At 41.4% G+C, this 25566-nt stretch overlaps 1 protein-coding gene and 1 long non-coding RNA gene across 2 annotated transcripts in view; both read left to right on the forward strand.

Annotated features, from left to right (window-relative positions):
- The window catches only part of LOC145425144 (NACHT, LRR and PYD domains-containing protein 12-like), a 596587-nt gene that overhangs the window by 377683 nt on the left and 193338 nt on the right, over positions 1–25566 (forward strand). The gene's annotated exons all lie outside the window — the stretch shown is intronic.
- Positions 2644–4816, forward strand: LOC145425224 (uncharacterized). The gene is made up of 2 exons (XR_013905892.1): positions 2644–3375; positions 4059–4816. It is a non-coding gene; the product is annotated as an uncharacterized LOC145425224 (long non-coding RNA).

The following is a 25566-nucleotide window of genomic DNA, read 5'->3' on the forward strand; positions in this document are numbered from 1 at the left end:
AACTGGAAAAAGACCTGATCTTTCTAGAATGAAAAAATTCAGATCATTGTGCTATGCTTATAAACAAAATAGGGGAAAGCTGGATCCAAGATGCGACAAAGGTGTTTTCTTGGGATATGACAAAAATAGTCCAGCATATTTGATCTATTTCCCAAAAACCGGGAAAGTTGAAAAGCACAGATTGATAAAAATACTAAATCCCGCGACAATGGATCAACAAACACAGAGTGATCAGATGTATGAAGATGAGGTTTATGAATCCAGAAAAGATGGTGAACCCAAACAGACGAAGGATGAGGATATTCCAGATGGTAGTGAAAGTCAAACTGAGTCCGAGGTTAAAACTGATGATAAAGTAGATGCTGGAGCTACACGTTATCCATCCAGAATCAGAAAGAGACCTGATTATTTGAGTGATTATATCACGGATGTGAAAGAGTGTGAAAATGAACAGATGCAAACCAGTGTTGATTATTGCTACAGATTGTTGTGTGAAATACCCACATCATTTAGCAAAGCTATTGTGTCAAGTGAGTCAAAAGAATGGGAAAAAGCGATGAATGAAGAAATTCAATCCCTTAAGGAGAATGATACCTTTACTTTAACCACTTTACCAGAGGGTAAGAAAGCAGTGGGGGGTAAATGGGTTTATGCCGTTAAAAAGAACTCAGACGGATCAGACAGATATAAAGCTCGATTTGTAGCTAAAGGTTTTAGTCAAACAAAAGGAGTTGATTACGAGGAGACTTTTTCACCGACTGCTAACTTATCGAGTGTGAGAGTTTTGATGCAGAAAGTGGTTCAGGATGATATGTTGGTTCACCAGATGGATGTAAAAACCGCCTATCTACACGCACCAATAAATGAAGAAATATATATACAACAACCAGAAGGTTTTGAGACAGAATCAAGTGAGACTAATAAACTGGTGTACAGACTAAAGAAATCACTTTATGGGCTGAAGCAATCTGGTCGTAACTGGAACCAAACCTTACATGACTATTTAAGCAGTTGTGGATTTAGACAAAATATTGCTGATCATTGTGTGTATTCAAAAGAAACTGAAAGTGAAAAAGTAATCATCATAGTGTGGGTGGATGATTTACTCATTGCAGCTAACAATGAAAATGTGCTTTTAGGCGTGAAAGAAATGCTCTCTTCTAAATTCCAAAGTTTCTGGGGAAACTTAACCATTTTCTAGGAATAGATTTTGTTCAAGAAAAAGAATGTGTCAAAATGTCACAGAAAATATATATTGAGAACATTTTAAAGAGATTTAACATGCAAAACTGTAAGCCAAGGTTAACACCCTGTGAACAGAAATGGACTCATTCTGATAAATTCGAGACATTACCAGATGTGAGGAGATATCGTGAAGCGGTAGGATGTCTTATTTATCTGAGCTATTGTACGCGACCTGATTTAAGCTATGTTGTCAGCAAACTGTCACAACATTTCAATGCGCCAACTGTTGATGATTGGACAGCAGTGAAACATGTTCTGAGGTATCTAAAAGGTAGTCGAGATAAAGAACTGTGTTTTAGGAAATGTTCAAGTGGAAAACTAGGTCTACAAGCATACAGTGATGCAGATTGGGCATCCGATGTTTCTGATAGACGCAGTGTGACAGGTTATTGTGTAAGCCTAAATGAAAATGGTCCTTTGATATCATGGAAAACCAAAAAGCAGACAACTACAGCACTATCAACTTGTGAAGCCGAATACATGGCATTAGCAGCAACAATTCAGGAATGTATGTATTTGACTTATTTGATTCAAGATCTTGATGAGTTTGAGTATGAAATACCTATGATATTGGAGGACAATCAGGGAACAATCGCTTTGTCAAAAAATCCAGTGAACAGACAAAGATGTGTGTTTACATCTTTGTCTGTTCACTGACATTGATGTGAAATATCATTTTATAAGGTCAGCTGTACAAGAAAGGAAAGTGCTCATTGATTACTGTCCAACTGAGTCAATGGTAGCAGATATGATGACGAAACCAGTTTCAAAGTCTAACGGTGTGTTCACACCGAACGCGATAGAGGCAGGCGGAGCGTCAGGTTTACATGTAAAGTCAATGGAAAGGCGCGCTGACCTGCGATTGCGGCCCCCGCGAAAATTCGGAAGCGGTTTGGCGTCGCGAAAACGCAAAAACGCCAGAAACGCGCGTGAGTGTAGCGCGTTTCAGGCGTTTGACTCGCGAAAAAATCCACGCGCGTGAGTTAATGTGTTGCATTTTGTGCATACGCGCGTTTCGCCTCCCCCGCTCGAGTTGGAAAAATCTGAACTCCAGCGTAAAATCGCGCCGCGACAACCAATCAGGAGCCTGGTGACGTGGCTGTTACCTAGTTCAAAGGGGCAGATCCAGCCAAAGCCATTCATTCTGCATTCAAAATGGAGGAGAAACTAATCAGTGCTGTGGCAAATCACCCAGAATCATATGATGCTACCTATTATTTCTACCGAGACAGGAATAAAAAGGACCTAGCTTGGAGACAAATCAGTGAGGAGATCGGGCAACCTGGTAAGTTCATTCCTACTTTTTAATTTTCAGACTGACCCGATGAAGCCGCGCAAAAGCTAGCAAGCTAGCAAGCCCGCCTACTGTCCCGCGATTTTCGCCGCTGCTCTGCTCTCCACAGTAAATAAAGAAGGGAGACTCTCTCTTCAAGCGCTAGCTCGACAGCTGCCATCTTTCAAAGATACCGGTCTAGCACAACTTCCTCCCACATCCCTCCCACATTTCCGGTTCACGCGCGTGAAAATATGATATTTTGGGGCGCGGGCGATTTTTCTTGGACACGCGTAGAGGTCGCGAATGTGCAGGCGTCAAGTTAGGGGCGTTTTGGCGTTTTTTCACGCGCCCATCGCGTTCGGTGTGAACACACGGTAACGGTGTGTTCACACCGAACGCGATAGAGGCAGGCGGAGCGTCAGGCTTACATGTAAAGTCAATGGAAAGGCGCGCTGACCCGCGATTGCGGCTCCCGCGAAAATTCGGAAGCAGATTTGCGTCGCGAAAACGCGAAAACGCCAGAAACGCGCGTGAGTGTAGGGCGTTTCAGGCGTTTGACTCGCGAAAAAAACCACGCGCGTGAGTTTATGTGTTGCATTTTGTGCATACACGCGTTTCGCGTCCCCCGCTCGAGTTGGAAAAATCTCAACTCCAGCGTAAAATCGCGCCGCGACAACCAATCAGGAGCCTGGTGACGTGGCTGTTACCTAGTTCAAAGGGGCAGATCCAGCCAAAGCTAATCAATGCCGTAGCAAACAACCCGGAGCCGTACGACACCAGCTGCTTTCTGGACCGAGACAGGACTATAAAGGACCGAGCTTGGAGGAAGATATGTGAAGAGATCGGGCAACCTGGTAAGTTCATTCATTTCTCTTAAGTTTTCTCTAAAGTTTTCACTGACCCGGGGAAGCCGCACAAAAGCTAGCAAGCCACCGCTATTTTCCCACTGACGTACAAATACCGTTCTGCTTTTAGGCATGTTGTCATTTAAGAATATATTTTATTGTTTATTAATAAACAGCACAAAGTGGTCCCGCTGTTCACCCGTCACTGCTTCGCTTTTTCGCTGATTTTTTTTTGCACAGTACAGCATTGCATTCTGCAGCCTGATTGACAAATCTGCTCCGTGTCGTGTCTCCTGCGCTTGCCAAATTTATCATGTTTGGTTTTGATAACCATCACGTCCAATAGAGAAAACAGCACAAAAACACCCATAACTATGAGCCTCATTCGGAAATAGACACCTGCACCGCGAGGGAAAAAGGCGCACGAAAGTGGCAGGCAGATGAAGACAAACGGCGGCATAATAATACTTTTACGTTTTGCAATCTACAAAGGTTTGCACTTTGAGAATCAATTGTGAGAACTGTGACCAATGTTCATGTGTGTGTGTGGAAAAAAAGTGTATAAAGTGCGTGGCCAGGGGCTAGTTATTCTGAGAACCCCTGATTATATCCTGTCTTTGTTTTTTTTCAATGTTGAAATTAAAATCTAGTAGCAGCCTTCTCATTTCTTTGTGTTTTGTGCTGTTTTACAGGCCCACAGGGGAGGACGGCTCCGAGGCACCGATTATTTTTGTGATTAGTCGACTAATCAGATCATCATCCATTGGACGTAAAACTACAGCTTATTGCACCAGCAGCATCTGCTCTTATATAACTATCATTAGCTTACAGCTTTAAGTGTTTCAGGTCTGTGCTAACTAAAAATAAAGACAAGATGATCGTTTATTAAATTTTAATGAAATTTGCAGATTGTTTCGGTGAAGTTTAATAAACTCCTTGCTATCTAAAATATAACAGGACACCGGAGTAAATTCTGGAGCATCTCACACTTCTGATAATCAGCTGTCTGCTTGACGTTTATTCAGCTGTGTAAAAACTATAACTTTAATCTCAGACAAACTGATTTACTCAGGAAATAAAATACTAAAAAAAAAGCCAACCAATAACATTTTAAGTTATCTAAGTGACTCATATATATTTAACCTGAGTAGCGAAAGACGGCGGTGGGTTTGAAAACGATTTGCGGGGAGTCCGGTGTTCTCACTGCGCTAGTGACCTAGCCCCCGGCTAGCTATCGAGCTAGTGGGTAACAGACATCTCCGAAAACGTCGGAGCGCTTTTGAAAATATGTGGTGTCCTGATAAACTGAGCAGATATTTGAGGTTTACACAGCTACATTCTCGCCTGAAAATATGTTAAACGTTTATTTTGTGACCCAGAAAGAATAATAAGAGTAACATTAAAACTAACTAGCTCCGCCATTGTTGGAAACTGCGCTGGGCCGCGCTATGAATTCTGGGACACAGCTGCTGCTTCTTCTTCTTCTTCTTCGGGGTTTAACGGCAGCTGACACATTTCCAGTTCACGCGCGTTAAAATATGATATTTTGGGGCGCGGGGGATTTTTCTTGGACACGCGTAGAGGTTGCGAATGTGCAGGCGTCAAGTTAGGGGCGTTTTGGGATTTTTTCACGCGCCCATCGCGTTCGGTGTGAACACACGGTTAGTTAGACAAATTCTCTGTATTTGTGTTTGGAATGTAAGATGTTTTTTTCCGGAGGATTGTTTTTCCCCAACCTGTGTACAAGTGGGGGTGTTGGATTGTGTGTCCACAGGTGTTTGTACTTTGCGTCGTAATAAAATGACGGTAAAAGGCTCCGCCCACTTCCTCTCCATGTCTTACCATGCAACGACTCTGTGAATGGACTGGAGAAGTGTAGTGGTAGAGTCCTCCGTCAGAAATGAGATATGTGTGTCGACTTTTTATTCTCCCTTAAAATTATTATGCCATAACGCTGCACAGAGCAGCTCTGCTAACATACTCAATTTTAGCAGCAGTCATTGTGACGCTGATGATAAAACTTGTGTAAAATTGCAAAACTGTAAAAAGAAATTTTTAAAAAAAAAAGCATTTTTGTAGCTCAATGTTGAAATTACAGGTAACTTCACTGGTTGGCTGTTTCACCTGTAACACTTCAAAATAACATGCTAAGGTTTAATAGGTTATAAGGAATATACTCTGAGCCCTGAGCAGTGTTGTGCTAATAAGAGACGTTTTGTGTGCGCAGTGAACCAGTAAGTTTTGTATTTCATAATTTATTGAGTTTCTATTATCCTTTCTGACCTGCGTTAATGAAGCAGTCATTAGAGCACCATGTCCGCTATAATACTTCTGTAGTTTGATGCTTGAGTCGTTGCAGACTTGTTGAAACTCCCTCACCCGTCAAAGCAGCGTCTTTGTTATTCGCGTCCAGCAGATGGCAGTGTTTCACTGTCTGACGGCTGTCTGAAGCTTCAGCTGGATTATCCGTTTGCTATGTTTGCCATGTTACAGTGGGGAGGAAAAACTCCTTTTTAACAGGAATATCTAGACATGAGTGATTACTGCAGTGGGGCACTATCTGTGCTATCTATAAGAAATGTTAGCAACAATAAAACTCTGAGGATCAGGGCTCCATTTCACTCCAGTGTTCAGTGGCATTTTAAAAGAGTGAATACCGACGCTGAATGTCTTTGTAAAGCAAAAGCACTTTGTTAGCCTTTACAGAGCAAAGCTATGGATCAATGTGCAGTGAAGAAAAATCGAGGTGGCCAGTCTGTCCTTTCCTAACCAATCACAGAGCTCCTTACATTGCACCATGTGGCTAATTTGCAATTTACTGATATTGCTGGGCTGCTGTCAATCATTTTGTCTTTATATTACAACAGAGCATTGACCTTTAACCTGTTTAATTCATACTGAGTATTTAAAAAAAAAATGTATTGTCATAATAAATTGTGCCTCACTGAAACACCATTTTGCATTAGCCTCTATCACCTGACTTGTCACTGATGATATCACTGCATGAGCAGGCGAGCGGTAGCGGCGGGGGGGTGTAGGTGAAGCTCGTGAAGAACAAAATTCTGTACGAGCGGATGCAGTGAGTCCAATAACCAGGGGTAACTGGAAATAAGGTGTTGTAGGTTGGCTTCCACAGTGTAAATTGACGCTTCTCCCTCATGCTCTAACAGCTGGTAAATCAATTTAGAAGCAGAGTCGATAACGGCCTCCTGAAGCTCCCTAGGTGGGGTGACTGCCGCTGGATCCATATCTGGCTGGTCCGTACTGTCACGGCGGGTGAGGAGAGCCGTGTGAAAATAATAAATGAGGATCCAATCGCAGGCAGTAGTGGAGAAGTGAAGGTGGTTTATTGAACAAGCAACGTTGTAATGAAGAGTGGGCCAACATTCCTCCACAACAATATGAGAGACTGATAAAGTCAAGCAGAAAACAATTAGCTCACATTTGTGCTGCTAGAAGTGTTTCTAGTTATTCACAGGACTGTAGTTTGAATTTAAAGAAATGTGAAAGTGCACTGAAATTAACATAAAGTTATTGCAATTTTAAAAATAAATCAAGAAATCTAAGAGGAAGAAACAATGTAAACCACACAATTTTTTTCCTTATATTCTCCACACGGCAATGCACATAACAGACATAAAATATTTGCATTTATCAATAGAAAATATACAAATTTTCCATAGTCATAGCCAGGCCCGATTACTGCCAAACCTGTGCTGAATCAATCACTTAAACAGGACCTGTCTGACAAAGTAGAGTAGACCAAAAGATCCTCAAAAACTACACATCATGGCGCAATCCAAGGAAATTCAGAAGCAAATAAACAAAGTAATTGAGATCTCTCAGTCTGGAGATGCAACGTCAAGATGAACAGAATCCAGTTTCTGGGATCCTGAAGGAGAATGTCTGGCCATCTGTTCACGACCACAAGCTGAAGTGCACTTGATCCAAAGCACACCAACAAGTCCACCTCTAAGCAGCTTAAGTAAAACAAAATAAAGACTTTGGAATGGCTTAGCCAAAGTTCATACGTGAATCTGATTGAGGTGCTGTGACCTTGGAAAGGTGGTTCATACTCAAAAACCCTCCAGTGTGGCTATTAACTATTTAAACTATTAAATATAAGTAAAACAAACAAACAAACCTCACCTCATAAACACAAGGAGTTAGGATCATGTGATTCCACTTTTTTTTAAGGGAGAAGGCAGTGTTAGCTAGCAACCCAAATATAGGTAAAAGATCCAGTAAGACTTTAGCATCTGCTCTTATTTTCAATCAATTCATCACCAAATGTATAAATAAATAAAAGATGTGCTTACAGTCTGAGGAGATTGTCCCCAACACCACAGATCGCATTCGCAACACTGTGCAGTGATGCTGCATCTCCCTGCAAAGGATCATCTCCTCCTCTCTCAGGCGCCTCACAGCCATCACCTTCTCAAAGACCTTTCTCTTTGTCCGGAGGTCAGCAGCAGCTACAGTTTAACAACATCAGATGGGAAAACATAGTAGCATATTATGGTTCAAGAACAAAACATTGTACTACTGCTCAGATACTGGGAGTTTGTTTAAAAGGATATTTAGAAATCCAGAGCTTACGTTCACTTGTGCTCTGCCAGGGCCAAACGTCGCTCTGCATGAGGGCATCACTGGATACGATTTGCTTTGTTGGTTCAGCGAGCTTGTTGTAGTCGTCAACAGCAGCCGCCAAGCGTTTCTTCTCATCTAAGATGACCTTGTGAATTCTGTGTCGCCTCTTGTTGCCATCTGTAAATAATCATAAAAAGGAACACCTTCACATAATGCATACATTTACATTTTAATCTACACTCATCAATTTGTTTGCTAGAACAAATCACATCCAGCTTAAACAAACCTGGATCTGATTTTATTCTGTTTACAAAGTAGCTGCACAAGCTGTACAAACTGAGCATCAAACGGTCCATTTCAAAGAAACTGTGACACCATTTTGTCTGTAAAGACTTTGTGTTCGCACTCTGATGATGACGACAAGCTCCTCTACTCGTGCCTGCAACGCTCCAAGGCTGCCATCAGTTTGATCCGTTTCTAAGTGAGAGGAATATTAATCAGAACACAGGATGAGTAACAGTCACCAAACTACAGTGGACTCTGTAATCACTGACTTGATGATATTCATTATAAGACATCTGGAGCCTTCATGTGCTGCATTATCATGAGATAACAAGTATGTTGGTGTTCAGCTTTATAAAACCAACTAGTACGACATCACTTCAACCCAGGTCCAATCCAATTTGATCAAACGCAACAACTCTGCCATCAATTCTGCTTTTACAAGGCTTATTTTTCATTGTTTGTTGACACTGTCAGAAAGATCTTAACTCTAAGTTCTTTAATGAGGCCATGGTGGGTCCTGTTGTTATACACGAGTGCATTATATTGAGACTCACCTTCAGCCCATTGCTGCTGTGTCGTCATCCACACCCAGCTCATTTCTGCTCGCATTCAGGCTCTCCACTTGTTCTCTAAGGATCCTTATGATCTAAGAATACATTAATAAATGTCATTCATATGGACATTTTTAGAGTACTGGTGTTTCCCCCATTACCACACACATTAAAATGGGAGTTGAAAAAATGACCTTTAGATATCTCTGGCTCAAAGTGCGGCCCAGTTGTTCCACTTTCCTTTTGTTCCAGCCCAAAGCCAGGAGGGTCAGCATGTCTGTCCGCCCTGCATTTCAGTTAGTATACAAATAAGAATGAATGAGCAGGAGACTGAGTGGAATCTCACACACAGACACACACCTGCTTTAGACATGTACTTCGTTGTGATGGCCGCCCTGGACAGGAAACTGTTTACTTCTTCCACCTCTTCTCCAACTGTAGAACCGGCCCCATCCTGAAACGCACCTCCCCATTTGATCTATAGAAAGGAGGTCACAATACATGACTGCTGAATTCATTCAACCTTATAACTAAATGTCTTAAACGTATCCAAGACTACAAGCTGCAGTATACCTCACATATCCAAGTGTGAGCTTTTGCATGCATGACGGAGAGAAAAGGACGCATTGACAAGAGGTTCCTCACCTCAGGGCACTGCTGAGCCACGCTGGTTAAATATGGGAAATATTTACAGGCCACATCGGAGCAAAGGAACATAATATGTCCTGGGACGCTAGCTGCAGACTTCCTCTGGAGAAAAAACATGTGCAATGCAGCTAGGAGGACTAACAGCAAACAAACAGCTCTTTCCATGCCCTCTTCATCCAACTTCCCAGTGGACTTTTTGCTCGACTCCTTTGCTGCAGTCCAAGATGAAGATCCGCACAACCCTTTCCCTGGGACCTACACACTCAAAGACCCGACGTGATTACGCCCTATCAGGGACAAACTTTTTAACACTAATGCAAAAGAATCAGCTGAATTAGCCTTAAGTCACGTTCACACAACACCTCATAAAAACCATGTTTTTATTTTTTAAATACACATGGTGACAAAATGAAGTATGCATTAAGATAAAGTCAAGTAAATAGTATTACGACAACACCAAGAGAAAAACAAAATAAATATCCACCCATCCAAATATGTATCCACACACACGTATGTGTATATGGTTATGGCGTTAACGTCATTTTAACAAGATTAACGCTGACAGCACTGATATATATGTGTATCTTACATCATTTGTGTGTCTCTGGATGTATTTCACAAACTCAGCAACTTCCTCATCTTTCTCAATGAAGACACCTTCAAAGTTCCCCTGCTCTGAAGTGCTGAACGAACACAGTGACAGTTGTTTGAAAAGAAACATCAAAATACAATTTTTGTACAAATCCATATTTGACTTATGTACACAATGCATAACGTACCTTGCATTAGACTGAAAGCGATAAAGCTTGTGGTTTCCATCAACTGACACGGCGAGCATGTCTGGAGTGCAGGCAGGGCAGCTAAAGCATGGCTCCTTGCACATCCTGTCCACCTCACACTTTACAGCACTCCACTCCAAGAAACTTTTACTGAAGGCATCAGCTGATATTCGGCCAGTCTTTTAAGTAGAGGACAAACAACAGAATATTCACGGACAGTCATCATAAACATTGATTTGCACAATTTCCTTAAACTTGACAAATTTAGAAACTCACCCTTCTAAAAAATGGGCTGTTCTTTCATCCAGCACTTTGACAAACGCCTTCAGTGACATCCCTGCTGCAGCTTCTTAATGTCATAGAAAGACTGAAAGACATCCATTGAAAACAGGGTGCAGAAATTTAAGGTGCCAGGCCAATATCCACCACCCTGGAAGTCCTTAACTGAGGGGGACCACATTAGGTCACAGCTGGTGCAGCTCACCACTGGCAGTGCAAGGTTATAACGGCCTTTAGGAAGGATAAGGAGAAATCCAGTCATGGCTCAACAAAGACATTCATTTATTTCATGTTGTGAAGATTTCATGTTGTTTTCAAAGCGGTCTGGTAAATCCAAATGACCTTTGACAGGTGCCCACATATACTGCGGGCCGAGGGTAATTCAAAACAATGTAGCAATGTACAATTTGCACTAAAACCTGCAAACGCATCTATTGTGTATGTAGTGTGTGACAAACGAGCAACTTACCATTTATGGTTACAAGAGCCACAATTGCACCGGGTGAAACCTCAACGTTACCTGCTGGGCAGTCACACACAGTCTGGCCTTTGCACAGGCAACAGCCGAACTAACATTAAAACACACAATATATACAAAAAGAATTGGAAATTAAATGATACACAATAAATATACAATAACAGCACACACTCATAGTACATAGCAAGAAATGCATAGGACTTAAAAACCGTACCTATTGGCCTGTGAAACTCTGATGAAGGCTGCAAAAACCCTCCTGTTACTGCCTCTCTGCTGTGCAGGACAAAGCGTGTGTGAACTGCAATATCACAATTCAGCACAAAGGAATGGAAGAGACAGGCAGTCCAGACACCTCACAACTACTTGTTTGCCACACTGACACACACGGTGTGACTGTGGATCCAGAGTAGCTAACATATTGTCTATAAGACGAGGCCTGGCCTCTTTCCACTTTTGCAAGGACACCATGTTTCTGATCTCCCAGTGAGTAGCAGCTGCCTCAGACGACGTCTCACAAGTCATGGCTGCGTCCTCTTCTCCATCCTCCAACAACTGAAGGAGCTCCTGACGAAGCACCTCAGTTCCACACACTAACAGAAAAAAAATAAAGAAACTCTTCCACAAAGTGAAAAACACTCTGGGCAGTATGTTTCTTAGGACTGCACAAAAGCCCTGCATAACTCAACTATAAAAACAAATATGAAAGCAAACTTTAAAAAAGGAATCACAACATATAAAGGAAGGTAAAATACCTTTTGTTGGGTTGACAATGGCAACATAACTAGGTTCTTCACGTGGACACTGATGCTGATCTGCGGACACTGGGGGGGAAAAGAGATCGAAGAGTTCTTTGGTGAAAACAAGTTGTGAGATAAAATCAATGGTTGTGTGAACACTGACCACATGGCAACTAGTACTTCGACTGGATGATGGTCTTTGAGGAATAAAATCTCCCTGTCTGTCACGTTTTTTCCAGCGCACTGGTCTTGGCTGAGGTTCACTCTGTGCATCATTCTACGCAATTAACAAGAAGAAATGCAACACCTAAAATACAGTCCATGATTAAAGCGTGGTGGGGGCGGCATCACAGGCATGGGCAGAAAAAACCCAAAACAAAACGTTCATGCTGAGCCACAGCTGTAAAAGCTGCTGGTCATAATATCAGTTTGGATATGTGGTGAGAGGGAAACATGAAGATGAAACCAGGAGATGTCCTTACTGAATCATCAGAGCTGAACAGGTGATGGAGAAACAGGTTTACCTTTCAGGTGACATGAATGAGTTGAAGGGAAGTTATGAACTGTTTCTGAGAGACAAATTACGCCAGGATCCTTTTCTAAGTAGCTCACAGCTGGTAACTGTGCAGGGGCGGGTCTAACAAAGTGTTGCCAGGGGAGCAGGTAGGGCATTAGCAGGTAGAGGGGGGCACAAAGAAATACTTTTCTTTCTTATTCTCATTTAAAATGTCTCTCTTTTAACAAATAATTATCTGAATCTTACAACCAAAGTTTTTATCTGATGTAAAATGTATAGAAATCATACATATACCAACAAGACAGTACATCACTGTCACAACAGCGTTTGTTTTCATTCAAAGGCTTTATGGCTTTAATATCTTGTTTAAAATGTTTGTTTCCCTCAGAGAAATAAAAAAAACGCTGCAAAAGTACAGGGAGGAATGGGAAAAGGGAAACACCTGGCTGGAAAAGGTCACCATAACACCTTTAAAGCGCACTGCACTGTGTGCCGGCGCACTTTTTCCATAGGCATGCTTCTAATGGTGGGCACATGAAGAACATGAGGGGCGTGAAAGCTCGGGGAACCCTTAACCAATTTCTTGTCCACCAGGCCACGGCAGAAGCAGATATGGTATGTAAACACTGGTTTGTTTTTTAAACCCTCTGGTTAAGGTTAATATGGGCATGTGCAGTGAATATCAGCGCTATGTGGCCAGAAGTGTGATAATATAATTTATTTTGTGTAATAAACAACTGCAAGGATAGATGATTACAACAAATAGATCACTAATACATAAAAGTAATACATAGATGAATAATGATGATGAGTTATGATGCGTAATCATGGGAACAAGCGGGTTTACAAACAGGAGCAAAAGCTGAAATAATACCTCAGCTGAAGCCAATTGTACTAAATGCGCTAAATGTGCACTGTTACAAGAATATTTTTCTTTCTATTGTTTTCTAATAATTTATATAATTTTAAATTAAGCAGGACAGAGTTCTTTTAAAGAAAGATTTACTTTTAAATTCACCACACTGGGAAGGGTGAAGACAACTGGGTTGCCCGGCCCTGGCCACGAGGTGTCCATTATTTATTTCTCAGGGAGTTGGCAACCCCATGTTTACATGATCGAAATAACTTGAACACAAACACAAAAAAACAAAGAGGAAGACCGCACCGGAAGGAAAAAACTACAAGTCCCAGCATCCTCTGTGTTTAGGGAGGAGTAGTGAAAGTGAAAGTATTGAGCCTCGTTGAGAGGAGAAGGAGGAGGAAGGTGGAGCTGAGGCAGGTGAGCAAAGGCGTAGATTTTGCATGGACGGGAGGGACGTGTCCCCACCAATAATTTGATCTCTTCGAGAAAAGAAAAACAAACCCGATAGAAAGAAAGAAAAAAACAATCTGTCAACGTCTCATTCACCCAGCGGTGCAGAAAGAGTTAAATTACGTTCTCTCCTACGTCATGTGACAAATATGGCCAATGTGATTGGCTGTGCCTTTCAGGGAGCTCTGTTTAGTAGTGATGTGCGATACCACTGATTTCCTTTCCGATCTGATACCAAGTAAAATTCAGGGTGGTATCGGTGATACTGATCCGATACGGATACTCTGTTCAAAAACTTAATGTTTCATTGCATTACATAATACAATATATAATTGTATTATGTAATTGTAATAATAACATAACCATATTGCTTCATAATGATTAGAGGACATCAGACAACTTGTTTTTATTGCTTAATAATGCAGAATAATCATATAGAAATAAAAAAAACTGACGTTGTGCTATTTGAGCATGTTGCCTGCCTGCAGCACTAAAGGACTCTGCGAGAGACGTCTGTCTCGCTCTAGCAGCACCTGTCCCTCTCCTCCTCTTCAGTTCACCTCAACATAAGCTCATCATATTCTGTGATGTGATTTACTCCGAGGTGTTTGACGAGGTCAGTGCTGTTGCCACAACACCTCACTGTCTTGCCACATATATCACAAACCGCGTCTGGGCTGTTTGTGGAGGTAAAACGCGTCCACACAGGACTCTGTTTGCGCTCAGCCATTGTTGTGACTGTGCACGCCATGGGCTGCGACACATTTATACAGCCGTATTTCGCATATGACTATGAAAGGCGTAAGAGGAGGTAGTTCCTTCCAAATTAGACGATCCGAATGATATAGTTTCTTTCCACTGCGTTCATTTTAATGGAAAAACTACAAATTTACCCCAGAGTACTAAAATATCGATATTATAATATGAGAATCGATTCTAGAACATAAATTGCTGGTATCAGAAGCATCGATATTTCAGTATCGATCCGCACACCACTACTGTTTAGTTTTAGCAGCGGCAAGCCTGCGCTGCTAGGGCCTGCAAGGAGGAGAGGTGGGTGGCAGCAAAAAGGAAGTACCTGGATATGAGAAAGTGTTTTTCAAAGAAACCTGTAAGTTACTTAAAGTCAAGCTCACTCATAAAATGTGTCTGTCACAATAACATTACAGGCTATGCTAGGCTTTGGCCCACATCAGTCTAAAATTGTATGTAACCATGAATAACGTGTTTTGGAAACTAACTGCACAACAGGCAGCACTATTAGTTCTCTCAGTCTCTGAGCAGCATTTCTAATTTTGATTGAAGCTGTCAGAGAAAACGGCAGCGTCGAGCGAGCCAGGATATTAGTTTACAGAGGCTGTTAGAATTATATGTCTGACGTTAAAATGTTGGTGACACAATAATTTCATCCTAATGGCACTGACATATTCATAGGGTTTATTTTTGAGACAAAATATAACGAGGTAGTCATGATTTTGCAAATAAATAAAAATAAAAACCTTGCAGTGCAGTTTGCACAAATTGTTTTAAAAATGCACTCACCCTACGAACATTACTGACGAGTCAAGATCTGCACAAAGTGACAGAAACACTGAAGCAGCTCCACATTTTATTCTTATTGTCACTTATGTCCTATTTGTCAGGTGACAGAAGAACCAACACAAAGCTCAGAGAGTAATGGTGACACAAGATCACAGGTGAAAATAAAAAACTTAAAATAACCCGGTTGCACAAATATGCACACCCTTAAACTAATACTTTGTTGCAGCACCTTTGCCTTTTATCAGTCTAATCAGTCTTTTTGGGTAGGAACCTATTAGCATGGCACATCTTGATGTGGAAATATTTGCTCACTCTTCTTTGCAAATTTCACATATAAAACTATGAATTGTAATTTTAAATGGTTTAAAAGCAGGTAGAATAGCACATGTAGGCAGGTATACTTCTCCTTTTTTATCAAGAAGCAAAGACAAAAAGGGGAACAAAAGAAACAGGGCAGGGTTCGGTGGTTGAATCATCCGTCCCCACCAATGCCAAAACCAAATCTACGCCTTTGCAGGTGAGTGTTAACATGAATTTGTTTCTTCTTATGACATAAAATAATTCCACGCTGTTCATGTCTGTGGGTGAAATGTGAGGCCGGTCGGCTCCTCTGAGCGCTGGTTTCCTGTAAGTAGAGAGGAAGTGAGTTTAGCTGAGCCTCCGTTTAGTGTGAGAGAGCAGGAGGAGAGTGAGAGCTGTGCTGAGGCAGGGTGAGTGTTAACACCGCTCTGACATTACTGTGTCTCTGTGGCGGGAACAACAGGCTCCGTCAGTGGAGGCAAAAATAATCAGACTTTGGTTTTTCAAAGGAAACAACTTTATGTCGGAAGTTCCCGCACGCTCATTGGATAACGATGTGTCAATCTCGAGCTATTAGACAATGAGCGTGCGGATTCACAGAAAGACCCGCCTTTATCACGGGACTTTAAAAACTACAATGGCGACAGAAACTCCGTGGGTGGAGTTCAGGGTGACGTTATGAAACTGTGACGTTTGAGCCACTTCCTGTTCTCAGTCCCAGCGTCCTGATCACCGAGGTTTCTGTTGCTCTGATATCTGTAATTGATTGTATTGGTAAACAGGCTGTAGCATAAACATCAAACACAGCTGAAGCAGTTTTTGGATGGTTGGCTTCAAATGATCCGTCGGTTTGAAAAGTAAAAACAATTTAAAAATAGGTGAAGCTGATGCAGGGTGAGTGTTAACACCAGGACTTTAGAGGGAAGAAGAGTCACAGCATGTTGTTGACGCGTTGTTGTTCAATCGGGGGAGGCTCTCCGTTGAGGAGAAAAGCTTGAATTTGTTTGTATACGGATTATCCATTGTTTATTATTGCTCACCACAAACAACTATCTGATTGAATAGTTTTCTTATCAGATAGAGAAATAAAATGCGTCGCAAAATGTAAAAGCAAAATTTCCCCGCCTGGGCTGCCTTGCGCCTGATTGTTCTGTAAATAGTTTGAAATGGTTACATAAAAAGCGTCTGAGCCTTGGCTGCATTTTTAGGTAAATATAACTTTGTTGTCTGCAAAACTTTTGTGTATTTTAAAAATGTACAATTTCTGTTTGCATTTCAAGTTATGAAAATGATTTGTTAAACATGCTTGTGGTTTTTACAGTCAAAAATATCACTTTCTACTCGTATTTTAAATTTTGTCTGAATTTAGATAAATTGTGCTGATACAGTTTGTCAAAATGAGAAAATAACAGATTGGCAAGAGAAACAGTTTTTTAAATGTGAAATACAGAGGCCAAATCAAAAGTAGTCAAAAACGGCCAATTACACCCTGGACACCAGCTTTCTGGAGTATTTGAAATAACGGTAATATGAGTGATCCATATGGTCACAAAGAATACCCACTTGTTTCTGTGCTACCAAAGTTCCCCGGCTTTCATTCAAAATGTGTTTATCGTCAGCACCTGCACATTAAACTACTTAAACATTATAAATGTCTTTTCAAGCTCACACTGAGGCCTGTGGGGCACAATCAGCCACTGAGAGAGTTCACACATTTATATGTGTTTGTATATGAATATTTCATACTTTAAGGCTGCCTGTTTATTTAACCCTTGTGTGGTGTTCATATTTTTGTTACTCAGCCAGTGTTCATGGGTCTGGTGGACCCGCTAGAGTTTTGGCTTTCCAAATTAACACTATCAAACAATTTTATGTTAAATTACTCAACAGATGTTTACTTCATCCCAATTACAAGCCATATGAATAGTAAACATGGTTAATTTTTTCCCTTTACCTTTGTTAGATCACATTTATGAATAATGTGCTTCTCGTTTTTTTGGGGGATTTTTTTATAAAATGTTATACAAAAATAAATCAGTTATAATCAAGTGGAGTGAGTGGAAAGACACAACACATTTACACGTGAAGCAATATGTTTCACAACTAAATGGCATCAGCTGCTCATCAATGGTGACATTAGGCCCAGGGTTGTAAAACAGGGGGAGGGGGTGCACACACTTATCCCACACTGTCCTGATGGCAGCTAGTTTGTCTCTCTGTCGTCAAGCTAGTCTGTCGTCTCGGTTATCAAAACAGATAATCCTGGAAATTTTGTGGAAGTTTTCCAGAGACATTGATGCATGGAAAGGTTCTTGCCAGTTTCTGCATCCCACAGGGATTCTGTGGATTCCCCTTTGGACCTGAAAACTCCTGCAAGGATAAGAACCCCAAAGTAGGCCTTTGGGGTTCTTAGATGAATTTGGTCCATCTCCTTCCACCTCTCTCCAAAAACACACCTTCCTTCTAGATTACTGCAATCCAGAATAATTTTCTGGATGGAATCTGGGATGAAAATCTCAAATGAAGACTTGATGTCCTGCACATGAGTAACTGTCAGCCGTGTTGGCCCTGGCTTATCACAGTAACAGCTCTGCAGGGTGACTCATTTCTTGGGCAAGAAGACCATCCAATTTCACCAGTTATTGACATCCATATTTCTTCACTTGCTGTCTGGTGGGCTTGTTCTGGTCCTGGAGCTGGCTGCAGATGGGGTACTCGTCTTCGTTTTGTTACTAAATGGTGCTCAACCTCATCCTCTTCTTCAAAGTCACTGTCAGACTCTGAATTTTCAGAAATGTGAAATATTCTGAAACCTCTTTGTCAACATCATCATCCGAAGCCCCCCTCTCTTCCAAAATCAATTGGAAGGCCCTCGCAGCAGATAATCTTTTGCCATCTTGATCAGTTGTGATAAAGAACCACACTGGCAAAGTCTCACAGACCCGAACACCATACAAGGGTTAAGGGAGATGAACAAAATACATTGGAATTGTACAAAATAATATCACAGATGACAAATTCAATAGATTTTAAGTAGATGCTTGTGCATTCTTAAAGTCTTATATGTTGAATTGAACTATTTGATCTGTTCAAGGCCTCCCAGTCAGTGCTGTTCTCCATGCCTGTCTGACTGTACATGTTATTAGCACAAACACTTTAAAGGTGATCCTTTAGGACTTCAGCAATAATACAGACAGCAATGTAGTTAGCAATAAAACAGTTTTATTGGGAATTAACTTAAAAAACAAACAAATATGTCTCCTAATTCTTGTCACACAGGAAAGAAGCATCAATATCTGATGAGCAGACTTATTTCTTTCTTTTTTTGTTCACAGTTTCACATCTTAATTTTTAAGTGAAATGGGCATTTAGAGTTTATACACTATGTATATAAGGTAGTACAGTACAGTGGAACCCCAACTTACAAAATGAATTCATTCCCGAGGGTCTTTCGTAATTGAGTTGCGCGTATTGAGTGAGGCGATGCTGAACGATAGGCTATAGGCTAATTGCTAACTAGAACAACAATTCGTCGTTCAAGTGGAACAGCGAAGCGCAAGTGCGGAAACCAAGGGGTTGTCACATGATTCGGAAGGCATTGTGGGCGTTGTAGGCTCAGCCAATCGGAGCCAGCAGATTTCGTTACTCGGGCATTTTGCCATAACACGGGCAGAAATATTGCCATTCAGTGCCTTCGTAACTTGAATTTTTCGTGAAATGGGGCATTCGTAAGTCGGGGTTCCACTGTATTTTTGTGTGCTGCGTTTTTCTATTTCTTAGCAAAAGTTGAACAAAGCTGTTTAAGTTCACGTAGGATAATTTGTTTTCATTTTCACATGGTCTTACTGAGGTAATGCGAATTGAAACATGCATTCTTCTTTTTTTTTTGGCGGTGGGGCTGATGTGCTGGGAAAGCTTGAAAAGGGACCTTGAAAGTGCTTAAAAAGTGCTTGAATTTGACTCTGAAAAAGGCGTATGAACCCTGCTCACGGCAAAGCGTGGGACAGACCCGCTCGCCTCGCAAGCAATTGAGCTGTTATTACCACCGACAAAGCGCATGTCCCGGTACACAGCTGCCATAACCCCCGCTGTACACTGACTTCATTTACTGAGGTTTTATCTCCTGATGTTCGTATGTGTCATACGTGTTCCAGTCGCCAATTCTGAATTATAACTAACATTAAAAACATGTTTAAGGAGGAGAGAGAGCAAAAAAATTCGATTAACAGCTGATGTTTGGGTTTTTGTTCAATAATCAGCGTGACCTGATAAACGCATAAAAGAAATAACGTTGGTGTTTCCGTCATGTAGTAACTGTTAGGTTTAACTGTACAAAGGTGGTTCGACACTATGAAACACACACAGACTTCATGATGTTCGCCTCATTTTTTTATTGTGAATATTAATCATGAGGGTAAACGGCCCTGTACACCACGGAGCGAGGTCAGCATGTCCACCATATCTTCAGCTCTCTGAGTTAACCCATCAAACTAATCTAACGCTCATCTACGAATAATTCACGGCTCATATCAATATGATTTTACAGAAAATCATCCTTATTGCTGCAACTATTCCAGAGACATGAAAATCTACAGCATAAAGAACACAAAGATATATAGCAGTCTAACGCAACACTTTAACAGAGATGAATGCATCAGTTTGTCACAGATCAAAGTGGAATGAATGTGATTGGTTGAACTGGTGTTCGTGATCTGTGTTTTCTGCATTTTCATCAGCGTAAGAGACTCAGCAGCAGATTATGACAGTTATACATTTGATGAATCACCAAATTAATAAACGCAAGATACAATCAAACCTGTTCCGACAGTTTGAGTTTGTGTTCCCTCAGCTGCAGACTCGCTGCTTTTTAAATGTTTGAGAGCGAAGATGAGATAGAGAATCAGCAGCAAAGAGAACAGAGAAAATCCAAATCAGAGTTTTTCTCTGAATTAAAAGCAAGGAAACAACAATATATTCTACATGGTGAAACTGATGGTTTATGGTGTTTGGGTCTGTTTTTCTGTATTTATGCAGATAAAGTGTAAACTCAGATGAATTATACCATCAAATGTTAAAGGAAAATATCAGGATGAGTGTCTGTGAGCTGAGAAGGACGTGAAGCGAGCAGTTTATCCCAGAGCTGAAGCTGGTCTGTGTGCAGAGATGAGCTCAGATTCCTGCTGTGATTGATCAACAGTCACAGAAATGTAGACTTGTAGTTATTACTGCAGTATGGTCACAGCAGATACTGATAAACATGTATTATGAGGATGGATGATCAAGTTTCTCACTCTCTCCTTTAAATCTCAGTTTTTTCTTCTTCACAGTTTATCTGTTAATTTATTAATGAATAACACTGAAAGAGTTTCTGTTATATTTCCCCTTGAACATCAGCTTATTAGGGCGGCATTAGGAAATAGCCCCTCCAAAGAATGAATAAATGAATGATGATAATAATAAAGTGATTAAAAAGCAGAGCTCAGAGTGGTAGAATGGTCAAACATGGATCCACGGGTGGTTCAACTGCATTTGGTGACGTGACTAAAGCAAATCTTTCAAATAATCCCACCATCAACGGGATGTTGTCTCCTTTACTACGGTTACTTTACTTGGTCACCGTGTGAGTTTCTTTGAAATGAACCAAATTCTTTTATTTGTTGGTTGTTGCATATTTAACCTCTACAGTCAGGAAAGGAGGAGATGAGGCCTCAACAATGTTGGGTTGTAGCTGCGCTTCAGGTTAGAGTGAATGTCCATGGAATAAATGTAAGTCAGTGAACTGGAAACATGACTGTGTTCAAACTTTGTTTTCCTTTTTATAATGAGTCTAATCAAAAGTGGACAGAAGTATCTCCACTGTGACTTTTCTGTGTCACCATCAGAGCTTCTGCACAGTGTTTCTGGGGCAGATAACATTGCAGCATTATGGAGACATTATGGAGACAAAAAGAAAAGCATCTGGATTTCTTTAAGTTAAACTTAAAGAAATCCAGACGCTTTTCTTGGACTGTTGGTTTCAGTGTTGAGTCTCATTCACACACTCCCTCAGACTCTTCACACACACTGATTTGCTGACATAAACACACTCCTGTGTGCTTTCTTGGCTTCGCACACACACTGAGGACCATCTACAGACTGTGAGCTCCGTCTTCTTCGTCTTTGGACCCGAACTCTGACAAAGTCAGGAACAAAACTTTCTCCAGCGTGTGAACTTTCCTCCTAGACTCAGTCTGAGCAGTCAGACCACATATTTCTAAAGCAGCACATGAAGGTGTGGCTCACACACACACAGGTGAAGGAAACAGCTGCAGTATTAAAAACTGCTTCACTGTCTACAAATACATGAACTGAATGTTTCTTTCAGGCTGTAAAAACCTTATTTATCCTCCATTACAGTCCTGCATTCAGAGCATTACTTCTGTTATATTAGTATTTTGTATTTTATGTATTTTATTCTGATGAACACATGAAACTCTGAGCTGGATTGAATCCATTGAATCAGAGTCCAGGACTCAGACTAAACACACTGAATGTGTCCTGAGCTCGGCCGCTGTTCCACAGTAACTGCTGTCAGAGTCACTGTTACTGAGTTAGCTTAGCTAGCAGAGCAGCTAGCAGTTAGAGTATGAACTCTGTAAGCAGTCAGCTCGGTCCTGGACATGGTTACTGACATAAAGCTGCTCTCTGCAGCCATGTTTGACCTGCTGCTTTGTAGGACTACAGTAATGGAGGATTTGGAGGCTGAACTCGGCAATGTGACACTTTTTGTAGTGAACTGATGAAAGCTGCGTCTCAGATGGATGTTAGTCCAACACATCAGACACGACCTCTGCAGCTCTCAGTTGATGTGCACATGAATGATTTGTGTTTCCTCTGCAGGTGAAGGTAGAAAGTGTGTGTGAGCTGATGTGAATTGAGCCGCATGGATCAGTGTGAGGACAGAGAGGAGGGAGCCCCTCCCTCTAAAAGCACTCTGTGTGGGGAACATGAGAGCCAGACCAAAGCTCAGAGGTGAGATGACCATCTCTAACTGTCCATGACTCTTCTCCATGTCACAGCTCAGCACTCACATCACTGCTCCATCATTATTCACAGGGACCAACCTGGACCTCCACCCAGCTCTGTGTGGTCTAAGAGCAAACGGGTGAAGCATTTCTTTCATAATTTAGGGCGAAAAAAGTCATCTGACGAAAAGTAAGTTCATGTCAGTATTAAAATGTTTGAAATTTTAATCAGCTTTTTACTATTTAACGATTTAAATAATAAACTATTTACATAGTTTATACTTTTTATCTAATGTATTGGACACATTGGATGTGACACGTTTCATGTTCACTTATGTTTAGCGTCAATCAGAAACCATCCAGCTCTGTGTCTTTACAGAGTGACCGGTCAAATCATCGAGGCATTGGTTTTAAATCCCAGCCAGTGTCTGCTGCAGAGAGGTGAGCTGTTAGGAACAAGAACTCTCTGATTTAAATGATTTTGATGTTTCCTGGTTTCTAAAATGCATCTCTGTAGCAGAGCAGTGTCTCCAAGGACACACAGGCTCAGCTGTAACTGTCAGTTTATCTGGTTTAAGACACATTTGGACTCAATTGGCTGTTTTTAACTATGTATTTTAATCAGAGGTGTAAATTCAGACCTCACACATCTGGATCCTAAACTATGATAGAAACAGCTGCTGGCAGTGGGTAGTTTGACTTTGATACGCTGCTCTAGAAAGCAAACAAAGGTTTGTGCAGCTCCTCTTCAGAAAAGTGTTCAGAGAGCAGCTGCTGTATTAGACAAAGGCTCGTTGTGTGAGCCCAGATGTGTGTAACAGCTGGATGAAGGAGAACCATCACAGTCACGTCTCCATCCCGCCTTTACTAATGAACTTCCTGTTGCTTGCAGATGACAGGAACACAAAGTGTTTGTGCCACGTGATGCTGCAGGATTTGTTAACGTGTCCATGATGGTAACATCTCCTCGTCTAACTGCAAACACATGAGCGCTCCTAACGGCAGCTATCACAGCCACACAGGCAGACTGTGTCTCACTGTTGCATTCAGGGACATTTGTTTTCCTGTAAAAAGCTGAACTCTAATCTAAGAGGACTGTTACTGACAGGAAACAGCTGCATTATCTGCAGTCTGTGTGATCACAGCTGCTTCAATCACTTTATCAGAGAATTGATCATTGAATGAAACATGTTTGTGTCTGCAGAGGTCAGAGGTCACAGTCTGCAGGATCCAGCTGTCTGTCTATAAGGAGTGATGGGTCCAAAGGTCAACCTCCAGAGTTCAGTGGTGAACCTGTACCAACAAGGTCAGAGACCTGTGATGACTCCTTTACATGTTTGTGTCTGCAGAGGTCAGAGGTCACAGTTTGCAGGATCCAGCTGTCCGTCGGTGAGGAGTGACTGGTCCAAACATCAACCTCCAAACTTCAGTGCTGAACCTGGACCAACGAGGTCAGAGAACTGTGATGTCTCCTTTACATGTTTGTGTTTTCCTGGATAAATATGACCAAAGATTCATTAAAAAGATAAAAATATTAGACTTTGTCCTGTAGCGCAGTGTGGCAAGCAGGATTGGACCCAAACACAACAGGATGAATTCAAAGAGGCAGCTTTTGTTAGGATGCCTGGGTCGTTGACCCAGGGTTTTTGAGTTTATTATATTATTTATACTTTCTAGTTTTTTTCTTTGAGTTCTGTCTTATGGCTTATGTCTCTGTCTTCTTTAGTTGCTCTGTCTCCCCTATCACCTGCATCCCCTTGTCTAGTTCGCGTCTATGTGTATCTTAAGTTCCTATATCCCCGTGTTCAGTCAGTGTTTGTGTCTGCCCTGTTCCCACGTCTCTGTTCCCTTTGTTATAGTGCCTGCCTGTGAGTCTGTGTTATGTTTCGTATTTTACTTTGAAAGTCCATGTCTGATGTTAATGTGTCTGGTTTTGCTTCCTCTTGTCTCGTTAGGCCTGATTTGCCCCAGCTGTGTTTCCCTCCTGTTACCCATTCCCTGATTGCTCCCTCTGTGTATTTAAGCCCAGTGTTTCTCTGTGTCCGTGTCGTGATCTACTGTTTTCCTAGCTGTGTGTTCTGTCATTCCTCCAGTTTAAGTTTGTTTTGAGTTTTTTCAGTTATGTTATATATTTGAGTACCTAATTAAAGCCTTTTTGAGTTCACGTTTGTCTCTGGAGTCTGCACCTTGGGTCCTATTCCTACCTGCACACAGCCACACCTAACAGCTTTATTTCAGCTGTGAACATGCAAACAGCAGAAATAAGGAAACATAACTGTAGGTTTGCAGTGAATGAAGCCTCAGCTCGACGCTCCACTTTGTCCCTCTTTTCCTTCTCCAAACAGCCACATCAGGAGTCTTTGATGGAGTTTTATAATATTTAATTACAAATGTCCAAAGATGGGTTCAGGATACCTGAATCCACAATTATTAAAGCTAAAATAGTTCACAGGGTTTGGACTTTGTTAGGTGACGAGAGAACATCAAAGTGTTTTTTATCTTTAAACAGTATTTTTATCACTTTAGTTGCTCTCACAGCCCTGTTTGTTATTTTACCAGAGCTCTTATGTTTCACTCAGTGCTCCCACCAAACACCTTGGAGGACACATTAGTGTGATTTAGATTTCATTGGTGAAAACACCAGTCACACAAGCTAACCCATGGAGGCAGCAGCAGGCTTTGTGTTTGGTAAAGTCTGTTGGCTTAAACTAAGAGAGTTTAGTTTGTTAGCACAAAGAACTGTCAGCTAAAGCCCCGAATGCACTTTGAATACAGACGAACTGAGAAAAACACTTTAAATACAGCAAACAGTCAAACTGACAACATCTTGTTCTGCTGATCATCCACAGCAGTACATTTAGCATTCATGCTAGCAGCAGGCTATGACTGTCCACTGAGCACCAACACAGGTAGGAGTGAGCAGTGATGAAGCAGGACTGTGGGCAAGTTTGAGCTACAATCCTATTGGCTTCTCAGTTTCTCCAAAGAAAAGGGGAAAAATTCTTGGTGTTGTGAAGATGTGAGTTGGTCTTGTTGTCATGGGGCTGGAAGGATGCTGGCAGTGAGAGGCTTTTCATACAGTGTTCAGTAACAGAATGAGAAGAAAGCCACTGCACATGAAACAAGGTGCTCGTAGTGTTTGTTTACTGTGTTTGTGCCACAATGTCAGATCAGTTGT

This window comes from Astatotilapia calliptera, chromosome 3, assembly GCF_964374335.1.
Source record: "Astatotilapia calliptera chromosome 3, fAstCal68.1, whole genome shotgun sequence".
Classification (NCBI taxonomy): Eukaryota; Metazoa; Chordata; class Actinopteri; order Cichliformes; family Cichlidae; genus Astatotilapia; species Astatotilapia calliptera.